This window comes from Schistocerca serialis, chromosome 2 (genome assembly GCF_023864345.2).
Source record: "Schistocerca serialis cubense isolate TAMUIC-IGC-003099 chromosome 2, iqSchSeri2.2, whole genome shotgun sequence".
Classification (NCBI taxonomy): domain Eukaryota; kingdom Metazoa; phylum Arthropoda; class Insecta; order Orthoptera; family Acrididae; genus Schistocerca; species Schistocerca serialis.
The window spans coordinates 1,099,654,270-1,099,669,437 of record NC_064639.1 but is presented as its reverse complement, the minus strand read 5'-3'; positions in this window follow the sequence as shown (position 1 = coordinate 1,099,669,437).

Sequence of the window (15,168 nt, the reverse complement as noted above, 5' to 3'; positions counted from 1 at the left end):
AGTAATTGCTAAGGAAATATTCTATACGTCGCTCCGTTTCAGAGTTTTCTGATGCTTTTGGCATTACCTTATACTCATCTGACGAGACGTTCTTGCCTTATTTCCATTTCACGTCACTGACCTCCACTATATCCAGGTTTAGCCTTGCCATTCCCTTTCCAGATTTTCTACCGTCGCTGCCACATTCAAACTTTTTACATTCTACCCCCTGACTCGTAGAACGTTTTTCTTCCGTTGGTTATTTAATCCTCTTCTCATTGTCATCTTTGCCTTGGCAGACCCATCTCGGAGATCCAAATGGGGGACTAGTCTAGAATTAATTGCCATCGGAGAGATCATCGTGACACTTTTCCGATTACAGGCCTCATATCCTGTTCATACTCTTTATGTATGTTAAAGCAGTAATTTTCGTTATCTTCTGCACTCTCATGCCATTGATCCTTGCTCATTCTTCCGCATTTCAGCCTCAGTTTCCCATCTCAAGATGAAGAGTGTGCGCTGAACCTCTCTACGGCGCTCTGCCGTCTTTGACAGGGCCGTTGGCAGAATGGGTAACTTCTTATGCCGAAAGACTTCGCCCGCCATTGCTGGTGATGATTTTTACTCAAATTTCAATCACTGGTGGGGACTGAACCTGAGACCGAGGACCTTTTGATTACTAGTCAAAAATGCTAATCCTACGCCACTGTGCTGATTATATATTTTATGTTATTGAGTGTAACACTACCTGATGTGGAAACTGTCAAATCAAGAAGACATTGCAGATGAGCCTCACATAATGCGAAAAGTTATTTACACCTGTTTATGTTACAAGTACTTGTGTGATTTTGTTACTGTAACTGGTAAAGGAAGATTATGAATACCTTAACAATTTAAAATTATGAATGCACATTTACTTCACTCCTGCAGGAAATTAATAAACATGCAATAGTGTTCTTAGTTGGCACGTTTGTTGACAAAACAGACACATGCACTGCACAGATTGAAGATTATGTACTTGAAATCTTAACATCTGTTGTGCGTTGAAACACATTTTCATATTGGTCTGAAAATAAGTGAGAGTATGGAATGGACTGCTTAAATAAAAAAAAATTGTTCAAATGTGTGTGATATCTTATGGGACTTAACTGCTAAGGTTATCAGCCCCCAAGCTTACACACTACTTAACCTAAATTATCCTAAGGACAAACACACACACCCATGCCCGAGGCAGGACTCGAACTTCCGCCGGGACCAGCCGCACAGTCCATGACTGCACCGCCTTAGACCGCTCGGCGGACTGCTTAAGATATTATGTGTGTAAAGATAGATTTCCCCTTAGAGTCTGGAGTTGCACATATTAATAGTTTTTTCTTCTTAGAGACAGACAAACTCTAAGTTTTTACCTGTGTAATTGCGTGGCTGAGAAACGTGCTTGGAGAGACTGTGACTCTTCCACTTACGAATCGTGTACATCTGATATTGTATCCAGATTATTATTTTCCTTTGCGTCTTATGATATTGTTTCGTGTGTTGATGCAATTAATGAGCAAAACATAAGTGAAAATGAAGCACAAATTATTTCTCAGTCGTCAGTATCCGGATCACGCTCGAGTTTTAAAATTATGCACTAAGTCAAAGGTTTTGCATTAGTTTTGCTAGAGTCCACGTTCGTTTTCCCAAGAAACCCCGGGCATCCAATGTAATAGGTTCATGTAACTGAAAAATCGGAAAGTATATTCTTCTGCGTTCTAGTGACACTTCTTAGCCACCATCTTGTTGTTAGACCAAAATAAGAGAATTCTTCGGTGGCACTCAAGCATTACTGCAGTTGAACATATAGTTAGAGCTCGCGTATTTAATACGATCATCACAAGAAAAGTAACTGTAAAAACTCTGACATTTCTTTATAATAGGCCGGCCGGAGTGGCCGAGCGGTTCTAGGCACTTCAACCTGGAACCGCACGATCGCTACAGTCGCAGGTTCGAATCCTGCCTCAGGCATGGATGTGTGATGTCCTTAAGTTAGTTAGGTTTAAGTAGTTCTACGTTCTAGGGGACTGATGACCTCAGAAGTTAAGTCCCACGGCGCTCAGAGCCATTAGAACCATTTGAACCTTCATAATTCACAGTTCCTCTATCACTCTGCTGTAGTCACTTAGTCCCTTTTATCTTCCTAAATTTCGGCCGGTCCTTGTGTGCCCGCAATATTCGATCACTTTTCCCTTTTAAAGTTTTCTGTGAGCTATTCTAGTGTGGTTGCAAACTGTACGGGAACGTTATAATTAAACTGTCGCTACTCGACAGAGCATCCATGAAAAACAAGTGGTCGTAGGACTGTGAAACCTTGTTAGCAGAGGTTGAAAATAAAGCTTTTGTTGCAAATTACTTAATTTTCGCACGACCGGTTTCGGACTGTTATAAGCCCATGCTCAGGTGTCGTAGCTGTGCTGTGCTCCCCGTGCGCCGCTGCCCCCTGTTCTGCGCTCATAGGCAGCACATCGCGCCTCGTACACGCGGCGCCCACAGCACAGCTACGACACCTGAGGATGGGCTTATAACAGTCCGAAACCGGTCGTGTGAAAATTAAGTGATTTACAACTGAAGCGGTATTTTCAACCTCTGCTGTGATGCTCAGCAGCGGATGTTCTTCCAACAGGATTGTTTCTTGAAACATTTGTAAGAACATGCCGAATAAACTATTGAAAGAAACACGTTTCAGTATCCGCAGGAGAGGGTAACATTTATTATTTGTGTAGTACGTTTGCGTTCTAGGCTACAAACGTTCCCCAGTGTGACGAGCATCTGCATCCACGGCTACCTGGAACCGCACTAGAGATCGCTCTTCTGCGGCCCGAAACATCTCAGGTGAGATGTTGGCTACCTCTCTCGCTATGCTAATCTTCAACCTCCAACATGTGTTAGTGTCCGTCAATCAACCCTGTCCTTCAGGTAGTCTCCCATCTGGAATCACACGGGTTTAAATCTCGTTTCTTCGTTACCAAACAGTTTGGAACGATCGGCCAATGATTCGGTTTTCATCAGATATGTTACGGGTAAATGTAGTGACCTCTCGAGGTGAATTGATACACGCGAATAGCAGCTCATGTTTTGACTAATAATAAAGCGCTGCTCACCTTTCCCAGACCGACGTTCACTGTCTGCAGCTATAATGAACACTGATGGCACTGTTTCGAACATACGTCGCCGTACACCAGTACCGGCGTCTAACGGCAATTCGTGACACAAACACTTCTAACAACTTAAATCCTGCAGCGTCCAGTCTCAACACACACTGAAGCGCCAAAGAAACTGGTACAGGCATGCTTGTTCAAATACGGAGATGCGTAAACAGGCAGGATACGGCACTGCGGTGTGCAACGCCTATATAAAACAACAAGTGTCTGGCGCAGTTGTTAGATCGGTTACTGCTGCTACAATGGCAGGCTATCGAGATTTAAGTGACATTGAACGTGGTCTTTTAGTCGGCGCATGAGAGATAGGACACAGCATCTCCGAGGTAGGGATGAAGCGGGCCATTTCACCAGTGTTCAAAAATGGTTCAAATGGTACTAAGCACCATGGGACTTAACATCTGAGGTCATCAGTCCCCTAGACTTAGACTACTTAAACCTAACTAACTTAACGACATCACACACATCCACGCCCGAGGCAGGATTCTAACCTGCGACCGTAGCAGTAGCGCGGTTCCGGACTGAAGCGCCTAGAACCGCTCGGCTACAACGGCCGGCTTTCACTAGTTTACCGTGTATATCAGGAATCCGGTGAAACATCATATCTCCGACATAGCTGCTGCCGGAAAAATATCTTGTAACAACTGGACCAAAGATGACTCAAGAGAATCTTTCATCGTGAGAGAAGTGCAACCCTTCCACAAATTGCTGCTGATTTCAGTGCTGGGCCATCAACAAGTGTCAGCGTGTGAACCATTCAGTAACTTCCTCTGACCACCAGACTCCCCAAATATGAAGATTATTGAGCATATCTGGGATGCCTTGCAACTTTTTGTTCAGAAGAGATCTCCACCTCCTTCGTACTCTTACGGATTTATGGACAGCCCTGCAAGATTCAAGGTGTCCATTCCCTCCAGCACTACTTCAGACATTAGTCGAGTGCATTCCATGTCGTCTTTGTTGCGGCTATTTTGCGTGCTCGCTGGGGCCCTACACGGTATTAGGCAGGTGAACCAGTTTCTTTGGCACTTCAGTGTAATTACTGTAACATCCGGTACCCGTATGGTAAATAGTTTTCAGTTTATAGTGGCTCAAACAGTACAAGTTTAATAATAACCATCCTGTACTCATCCCGTCGTGAAGTAAGTCGCACGTGCCCTTATATGCGAATCGCGAATCGGCGTCAGTTGAGCGTCAGCTGCTCCTATGACTCATTCCTTTCTCTGCGGTCGAATCAGAGTCCATCACTGAACTCGATAATAAGACCACAATAAATGTTTGATGACCAAGATCTACGAAATCATTCAGTTGTGTTATCGGTTTTCACGAATTATTCAGACAAAATCTCGCTAATATTCACCGGAAAGATGAAAAATGCACTCAAAAACAGACGGTATGCACTGAGTGGTGCAGCGTAGAAACAACGTTACTATAGGGTTTACATAAAAATTATTATGAATATACTGTGCTATTCGACATGTACACAATATTAAAATCAGATGTGAACACTGATTCAGTCTCTACGGCACACTCTAAATGAATAATCGATATCGTCCGTCTTCCTGAGGCAACTATGCCTAATGTGTCTGATCGTTTGTTTGTCCATCGAGGCAGCCGTACGCACGTTTCCTGTTGCTGGAATCACTGTACGTTATTTTTCTCGGGTGATTCAAGAGTTTCTTTTGATATTTTACCATTTAGGAATTCTTACCGTAACTGGCTCATGCTAAACGTAATCGGTTTTCAGTATTCATTAATACTACTTAAAGATAATACATTGCATGTCTCTCTGAGAATATTTTTCACTCTTATACTTTCAAACAGTAGTGCAAAGGCATCAATGTTCTTAACATGACGTAGTTACCGTTGTACCGTTAACATTAGAGCAACCACTCATTTTAATTAATTACGTATGGGATCGTCGCTTTAAAGTGTGGGTAACGCTCTGCCAGCTGATCCAGCAGAACGCGCCTCATATCTATATTCTCACATTGAACCTCTATCTTCTCAGACTGATACCAGGTACTAATTTGCCAAGAAGATACGGTTTCAGTCCACATTTCTCATTTTCGAGACCATTATTTCCGTCGTCTAAGATTATGTTTATGTCTTCTCATACATATTGTCAATTTTAAAACAATCCGTTACTACTGCGGTTGTTAGCTACTACCACACTTACCAGTCTGTACCGAGGAAACGCTTTCAGAATCAATACTACACAGCTTCTCAGAGTTTCAGTAATAGTCTTCGTCATGGTGCTGGAAAATATCGAATAATGGCCACTTGTTACAGCGTAGCTTTCAACTCATTAGTTACCGACAATTACATAGTGCTGTTGTAAGTTCCTGGAGGAACTGCAGTACTCTGCAGTTAACAGCACCTGTGCACTCCTCTTGGGAACACCGCAGCCCAGAAACACTACTTACTTGCTTCCCCTTTACGCTCATAACTCTACCCGAATGTTATCCGTACTTAGCAGAGTTCAAGCACACTTTCCAAGTGTAAGGATTAAATTGGTAAACGTATAACCAAACCATTGAATTTTATTTTACATTTCTACCCGCGCTAATGCGTTGAGACTTTTTTTATCTAAGGCGTTGAGACTTCTTCATCTGGTTTCGATGTGAAGTGCTGTTGCAGAGGCCTAAGCTGCTACACAATAGTTGAGCGAGACATACAGATCCATCTTGTAAGTAATATTGCCAGCATAAGTTTTTCTTATATTTGTCGTTATTCCGTGACACTTTGAATTTAACTACAGCAGTTATCAATGGGTGGTTTTGGCTCATTTCAATGTCGAACGATTATGGTAACACAAGTAAAGGAGTCTGCAAACAGATATGCAACAAATGCTATAACAGTGAGAAACCCTCCTAAGGTACCTTTTTACAGCGAAGCTAAGAAACTGAAACTGCAGGATGGAAACTTCCATTTCTCAATAGAATCTTCCTTTCTTCTATTCTTCCTGAAAGATTAAAAGCATAGATTCGGTTGTAATCCTCGCTTTTATGGTTTTACCGATTGTTTTTTTATACGAACCTTCAGGAAACGCATTTTATAGCAGAAAATACCTGTGAATGAGGACATGATATTACATTACTATCCTGCAAGGAAAACGTGCGTTATTATTACTGGAGAATATGACGTTGCGACTGGCAAACGGTGTCTCGTACGTGATCGACTTTATCCCACAGTGTCGCCTGATTTCTACGTGTACTCGGACTGTTGTTCGCACTATGCACGCCTCCTTCTATGTTACACTGGAGATGCTATGATCCGTTTCGTCACAGAGTACATGCTAGTCTTAACGGAAAAGAACCGGACGGGCCATATACAAGTACATGTTTGACAACTGTTTGGATATTAGAATGCGAGAAACCACGAACAGCTGTGGGAAATCGGCAAAACCCAGAAGTAAATCTGCGTGTATCTTAACTTTTTTACGTAGCGTGAATTTTATCCACACGCATTTACTTGAATGTTTAGGAACGTTGGTTAATGTTAATGCCACAGTTCACAAAGGTTGAGACGCAAAACCTTTCTTCTTTTGTTTTAAAAGAAAGAATATGATGACAAAGAAATGGCTCTGAGCACTATGGGACTTAACAGCTGTGGTCATCAGTCCCCTAGAGCTTAGAACTACTTAAACCTAACTAATCTAAGGACATCACACACATCCATGCTCGAGGCAGGATTCGAACCTGCGACCCTAGCAGTCGCGCGGTTCCGGACTGCGCGCCTAGAACCGCGAGACTACCGCGGCCGGCATATGATGACACCTCACCACAAAGACATGCGAAAGTACAGAAATCAATACACTGAGATCACCGAAGATATGGGATACTTAATAATATCTTGTCGGATCTCCTTTTATTCCGGCGTAGTGGTGCAGGTCTACGTGGAATGAACTCAACAAGTTGTTGGAAATCTCCTGCAGAAAGATTGAGATACGTAGCCATCCGTAATTTCGAAAGTTGGCAATGCAGGATCTTGTGCGCCAACTGATCTCTCGATCACGTCCCATAAATTTTCGATGGGATTGATGTCGTAGATCTGGGTGCCCAAATCATTATCTGGAACTGTCCAGAACTTTCTTCAAACCAATAGTCAACAGTTGCAGCCTAGGGACATGGCGCTTTGTCATCAATAAAAATTCCATTGTCGTTTGGGAACAGAAGCCTCTGAATGGCTGAAAATCGTCTCCAAGCAGCCGATCGTAATCATTTCCGGTCAATGAAACTGTACATTCCATGTAAACACAGCCCACACCATTATAGAGCCACAGTGCCTTGTTGACAACCTGAGTGCATGGTTTCGAAGGGCTGCGCCACACTCGAACCCTACTGTCAGCTCTTACTAACTGAAATCTAGACTAATCTCAGCAGTCCACGGTTTTCCAATCGCCTAGGGTCCAACTGATTAAATTACGAGCCCAGAAGAGGCGCTATTATGCTATTACAAAACACACTAGACTGGTAGTCTGTTGAAATAGCCCATTAACGGTAAATTTCGCCTTCCTGTCCTAATTGATTGGTTCCTCGTACGTCCCATATTGATTTCTGAGGTTATTTCGAGCAGTGTTGCTTGTCTGTTAGCACTGACAACTCTACGCAAACGCCACTGTTCTCGATCGTTAAGAGAAGACCGCCGGCCACTGAGTTGTCCATCGTGAAAAGTAATGACTGAAATTTGGTATTCTCAGCACACTCTTGTCACTGAATATCCTAAGGTTTTCTGAAATGGGATGTCCATGCTTCTAGCTCGAACTATCGTTCCCTTCGTGCGGCCATAATCACGCCGGAAACCCTTTCCCGTGAATCATCTGTGCACAAATGACAGTTCCTCCAATACACGCCACTTTTATACCTTTCGTTCCACTACCTGTATATGTGCGGATCGCTATCCCATGACTTTTGTCATCTCAGGGTACAATTCATATCGATGATATGGTCTCGCATCGAACGCACAAAGTTTCGGTATTTGTGTAGTGGTATCCTTTCAGTGCGTAATATCTTCATATGACATTGTCATTAAGGACAAAATGTATATTTCTCCAAGTCACGTGTTGTTTCCTGTACAGAGATCGAGATTTACTACTATTATTAAGAATGAGGTAATATATTTTCCTGAAAGTATTCGATGATAACTAAATTATCTATGGAATCCCAGGGCTAGGAGGACAGTGCGGATGAGGTTATATTTGTAGAAAGCGGCCAAAATAAGTTATTGTCAGTGCACTCAACGTATAAACTTTATTTGTTAAAACCACAATCACACAAGCAAGAATCAAAAACTCTCAAGGTTTTAACGAAAGACTTCCTTTGATTTAATTTAGATCGGCTGAAGGCCACATCGACAATCCAAGGTACAAGGCCTATGCAAGGAATTGACGTACAGGAGTTCTTCTGGAGGTTTCACTTGTTTAGAAATTTTTTTTTATCTTCAGTATAGATTTGCTGAAGGCCTTAGCTTAAATATTTCCCATATAACTCGACTGAAGGCCTCACACTAATCAAGAACAATGTTACGGCTTAAGGCCCAGACAAAGATTTTCGATGTTTAATCTAAATAGGCTGAAAACTCGGCTGAAGGCCGCATATCAACAAAACAATTTAACGGCTTAAGGCCTAGGAAGAAGAGCAGTCAATTTAAAAAGGCTGAAGGCCTTATCTTAAAATATTTCGTATAAAAATCGGCCGAAGGCCTCATACTACAGAATAACAATCTTATGAATTAAGGGGAAGACACGTATTTTGAATTTTTGATTTAAGAGAGATTAAAACTCGGCTGAATGCCACACACCACGCAGAAAACAATTATACGGCTTAAGGCCTAAAGGGGAGAGCTTCTAAATTTCAACTAAAATAGGCTACAGACCTTATCATAAAACTCCGCTGAGGCCACATACCAAACCCAAACAATCTAATGGCTTAAAGCCCGGACAAAGAAGTTTCCAATTTTCAATTTAAGCTGGAAAACTCGGCTGGAGGCCACATACAAACTAGAAAATAATTTTTACGGCTTAAGAACTATACAAAATTTTTCAACTTTTGATTTGGAAAAGCTGAAAACTCGGCTGAAAGCCACATACCAAACAAGAAACAATTTTTTTTTACGGCTTAAGGCCTAAGAAGAAAAGCCTTGCAACTTTAATAAGCTAAAATTCGGCTGAAGGCCACACAGAGTACTTAAGACTAAATCATATGTAAAACACAAGGGGCGGCGCTCAGAAGGTTCCTAGGTTCGGCCTGCGTAGGTAACACTAACGCACGTTTAGTTGAGACAGGCAGCCAGACCGACAACCACTTAGTCGGAAGGCAACTAAACCGAAAGCCAGCCAATGAACCAACCAACAAGATCAGTTCTGCTCCACCCAACCAGCAAAACGACAATAAGATGTCAAGAACACAACGTTCTGGAAACTAGTACCCAATCCAGCCAATCCAGAATAAACGCCCAAAACTACCAACACCACCTCAGCTGTCGAGCTACAGGGAGATTCAAAAAGAATACCACAACTTTAGGAATTTAAAACTCTCCAACGACAAAAGGCAGAGCTAAGCACTATCTGTCGGTGAATTAAGGGAGCTATAAAGTTTCATTTAGTTGTACATTTGTTCGCTTGAGGCGCTGTTGACTAGGCGTCAGCGTCAGTTGATGCTAAGATGGCGACCGCTCAACAGAAAGCTTTTTGTGTTATTGAGTACGGCAGAAGTGAATCGACGACAGTTGTTCAGCGTGCATTTCGAACGAAGTATGGTGTTAAACCTCCTGATAGGTGGTGTATTAAACGTTGGTATAAACAGTTTACAGAGAATGGGTGTTTGTGCAAAGGGAAAAGTTCTGGACGGCCGAGAACGAGTGATGAAAATGTAGCACGCATCCAGCAAGCATTTGTTCGCAGCCCAGGAAAATCGACTCGCAGAGCTAGCAGAGAGCTGCAAATTCCACAATCAACTGTATGGAGAGTCCTACGAAAAAGGTTAGTTATGAAACCTTATCGTCTGAAATTGGTTCAAGCACTGTCTGCAGCCGATAAGATTAAAAGAATCGATTTCTGTGATTTTATCCTTGCTCAAACGGAAACAGATGAATCTTTCGTTTCAAAGATTGTGTTTAGTGATGAAGCAACTTTCCACACTAACGGGAAAGTCAACCGTCACAATGTCTGTATATGGGGCACTGAGAATCCGCGGGAAACAACTCAGTATGAACGTGACTCGCCTAAGGTGAACGTTTTCTGTGCCATTTCAGCCAATAAAGTTTTTGGTCCCTTTTTCTTCGAAGGTGCTACTGTAACTGGACTACAGTATCTGGAGATGTTAGAGAATTGGCTGTTCCCTCAGCTCGAACAAGAAGCACAACAATTCATATTTCAGCAGGATGGAGCGCCACCACATTGGCACTTATCTGTCCATAACTACCTGAACGTCAACTACCAGAGGCGATGGATCGGCCGCCAGGCAGCCCGTGACAGAGCACTTCATCACTGGCCTCCAAGAAGGCCTGATCTTACCCCCTGCGATTTTTTCTTATGGGGGTATGTTAAGGATATGGTGTTTCGGCCACCTGTCCCAGCCACCATTGATGATTTGAAACGAGAAATAACAGCAGCTATCCAAACTGTTACGCCTGATATGCTACAGAGAGTGGGGAACGAGTTGGAGTATCGGGTTGATATTGCTCGTGTGTCTGGAGGGGCCCATATTGAACATCTCTGAACTTGTTTTTGAGTGAAAAAAAACCTTTTTAAATACTCTTTGTAATGATGTATAACAGAAGGTTATATTATGTTTCTTTCATTAAATACACATTTTAAAGTTGTGGTATTCTTTTTGAATCACCCTGTATACGCGATGCTGGACAGCATCAACATGACGAGGAAAATACACTGCTGAAAACTACGTCAGCGACCAGGCTAGGTAACCGGAACGTCAACGGCCACAAGGCAGAAGATACCGCTGGCACACTTCGTTAATGAAGGAATGAATTACATTAAGTTAAACACCACACACGAAGACAGCTGCAATTCTAGCCGACTTCAGTGTACACACATTGTTGCTCGCAGTAATCTCCCAGAAAACAACAACCAGGATCAAACGAAGATATGTGATAACAGTTGAGGCTTCATAGTAGGTTAAGTGAGCACTCAACTTTAGTGCCCAGATCGGTGGGCGACGAACTAACTTCGTAACCCTCGCAAGAAGCGCCTCAGAACTCCAACCGCACGTGCACGCCGCCAGCGGCTCCAGCCTGACAACGCGCCATGGACACTTCCTTGCTGCTCTGCCCCAACCGACCGACTGCCACACACAGCACACCCGGAAAATATATCCGCCACACCAAAGATAGTAGAGCAGCACTAGTATCGATACACGCTGCTGCTGCCACTCACGGAGAGAAGACAGCAGCGTTATGGCGGTAACCGACACCACTGGACTGCAACCAATGATTAAAACAAGGCATGACGCGAGCCAACCACGGCTCAATCTACGTGCCGTCTGTCGTGTGGTTTACATTGTGTAACTAAATTCCAATTTAAAACCTCACATTCTGTTATAAGCTCCGGTGAAAACAAAATCCTGTACCATCTCCCAGAAATTCATTTCTTCATAATCGATTGAAACTAGTTTTTCAAATGTAACGTCGAACTCAATTTCCCATTGTTGCCGGAACAGAAAGATTACGTTTTAGTGTAAATTACAAACACAACGCAACATGTGGACATGTACATAGCTTTAAAAGTTTCGACTTTATCTCAGAGGGCAATGGAAGCAGACACGTTAAACTTTCCTAAAGACGGTAAATGGGTTAAAGGAAACAATTTTTCAGCACAATTGTGCCTATAAATCAACTTGAATAGGCCATATAAACAGACGGTCTGAAATAGTTTTCGCACTTCGTGTGATTTGTGACCACCCCAACCGATTCATAATAGAGAGATAGGCTATTGTCAGAAAATATTAGAGACAAACTTGCATTATAAATCTTCCTGTAACAGAAGATAAGACAAAAATGGATAGTAATATCACTTTCCACATCCACTGCTGATGAGATTTATTTACATTACTTGCTACGTGACACTATATTCCATTTTCATATGTCTATATGGACAAAAACTGTTCCGCCATGAAATAACATGAGGGAGGAAGATAAATAAAGATCTATATTTATATCTGGAAGAGGCCACTGTGAAAAATGACCTACGATGAGTGAATATACGAGGGTGAGTCAACTGGAAACATTGAAAGTGCTATAATGTTTCTAATTGTAACAATGAACAAAAAAGATAGATGTTATTCTATGACGTAGTCTCCCTGACGTTGAAGGCACGTATTCCAAGTCTTCGGAAATGAGTAGATATCACAATGAAACAGTTCTTTTGGTCGTGTGTGTAGCCAATCGTGCGCTGCACATCTCTATCACTTATGAAATGCCTGCCTCCCACTGTCTCTTTGAGCGCACCGCACAGATGAAAGTCTTTAGGGACGAGGTCTGATGAAAAACAGCATGTACCAGACATTCAGATACCAGACATTCAAATTTAATTTCCTGAACAGTCTCGGCTGTCTTACATGCTGTATGCAGTCTGGCGTTGCCATGCTGTGACAATACTCCTGAAGTCAGAAGTCCTCGTCCATTACTCCTGACTGCAGTGCAAAGACGATTTTCCAGCGTGTCTAATTAAGAAGTACCGCTCACCGGGACTCCCCTATCCAACGTAGCGCACCAATATTGCTCGAATTGCATGCCAGAAGAGAATGAACACGACTTTTCCAGCAGGCAATTGAGTGCGTAATATGTTTTGGTACTGGAGATGAGCTTTGGCGTCATTCTTTGCTTGACCGTCTCGTTTCTGGTTGGTAATAGTGAACCCAAGTCTCATCACCTGTAACCATTTTGGCCAGTAATGCGTCATCTTAGACGTGTAAACGGTGCAAAAGCTCATTACAGGCGTCTACGTGACGGTCATTCAATACGACAGTCAACTGACTTGGTACCCAGCTTCCAGTACGTTCGGAACAACATTCTGCGGTAAACCAGTACTGACCTTAAGACTTATGGCTATTTCCTTCTGAGTTACTCGTCTGTCGTCCATAACAAGCTCCTCCACTAACGCAATATTCTCATCTGTGATTATGCCGTGAGTCTGTCCTGGTCTTGGGGCATCCTCCACAGAAGTTACACCGCTTTTAAACTTCGTGCGCCCTTCGTGTACTTGCTGCTACGACAAACACGAATGGCCGTACCACGTTGTCATTCTGCGATGAATTTCGATTCGTTTGACATCTTCAGTACACAAAAAAAGCATCATAGCACAATCGTGGTGCTTATTGACAATCAGGTGGCCATCTTGTTATGGACACTGCTGGCTTCTCTTGCGTTGTGGCGTCACTCTGCCACCTGTCGGTTACTTTCTGAACCTCAAGGAACACTATTGCCGCCTATGGTTTTCATTAAATCAGTCTCGTAAATACAAAAATATAAAACTAGTGTAGTTTATCTTCTCCGTTTCTCACTCACCGTCATCGCGTTTTTAATCGTACGTAAAGCCAAACTGATATTCATGATTAGGAATCATTGTTTACATCAGCCAGAACGGTGGCTGTGAAATAAAGTATAATTACCGTGAATTTATCGTTTGCGTTTCGTCATGGAAGTATAGCACAAATGTGGCGCTGCACCGAGAAACATTTGTCGAAATTAAAAGGCAAATATTGATTACTTTATCCGAAAACAAACTCTGCCAGATACGTTTTCGGACAGCCATATATTGCCGTCGCTTGGCAGCCGCCAGCGCACGTTGCTCAGCGAGTAACGGGCAATTAGTCTAACAGCTGGGCTGCAGTAGCGCCGGCCGCGCGGACCGCTTGATAAGGCTGTTTTAAAAGGCTGGAATTCTCGGTGAAACACAGCCTCTGTAAATTGGCCACTTGCCGCTTTGCTCAGTCCCCACTCCCCAAATTTCTCGAGGAGAGATAACGAAAAAGGTTACCACCGCTGAAACTCTTATCCAACACGCAATCGTCGAGGTTAAAAGAGATATTTACATGCAACCTCCCTACTAATAAGTACTCTTCCCGACACCATAGCTAGAATTATTATTATTATACTTTTCTGCATATTATGTCACTTCGCTGTACTTCGCAGTTATTCGTAAAATGAACTTAAAGCTATAAATTATTCAAATTGAACAGAGCGTCCCACAATAATTGATTCTTTCAGCATCCAGTACACAAGAAGGCGTTTCATGTTTTACACATCAGCGCATTCACAAAATATCTCTCATCTGATGTATCATTACTGCTAAAATTTCTTTGACCCCATCGTTACTTGAATCTTCAATATGATACAAGCTGTCTAGCAACGAGCACGTCACTGCAAGTCTGGGACTTCCTGACAGATTAAAACTGTATGCTGGACCGAGACTCGAACTGAGGACCTTTTTCCTTCTCATGCAAGTGCTCTGCCGACTGAGCACTTCCCGTGGGAAGCAAAGATCCAGAGTTCGACTCTCGGTCCGGTACTGTTTTAATCTGCCAAGAAGTTTCGTATCAGCGCACACTCCAATGCAGAGTGAAAATTTCACACTGTAGATGTGTTTGATAAGCCTGACCATAAGGATGTCAAACTATTACATTGAAGTTGTATGTGAGAAGGCGGATCAGTTTCTTACTTTACTTTCGGACTCTGAGATATAACGCCAGTATATGAACTGGATATAAACTAGACAAGAAATTGACTTCAGCTACTGACAAACATCTCGATGCAACGGGCCCTCTCTCATTGATAGCAGTAATCCGTTTGGCGTGAACAGGATTCATCCAGACTCGTTCTCGTGGTTTTTCACTTGTATCCTTTTTGTTACTAATAGGCTAGAGGGAAACATTATTACAACCAAAGTTTGGAGTTCAGAAAAGACTGTTTACTATGAGGAAGTAACCAAAAAGCGTAGTTAGTTCTAGTATACTGAAAACAGTACCACATCCGTGCG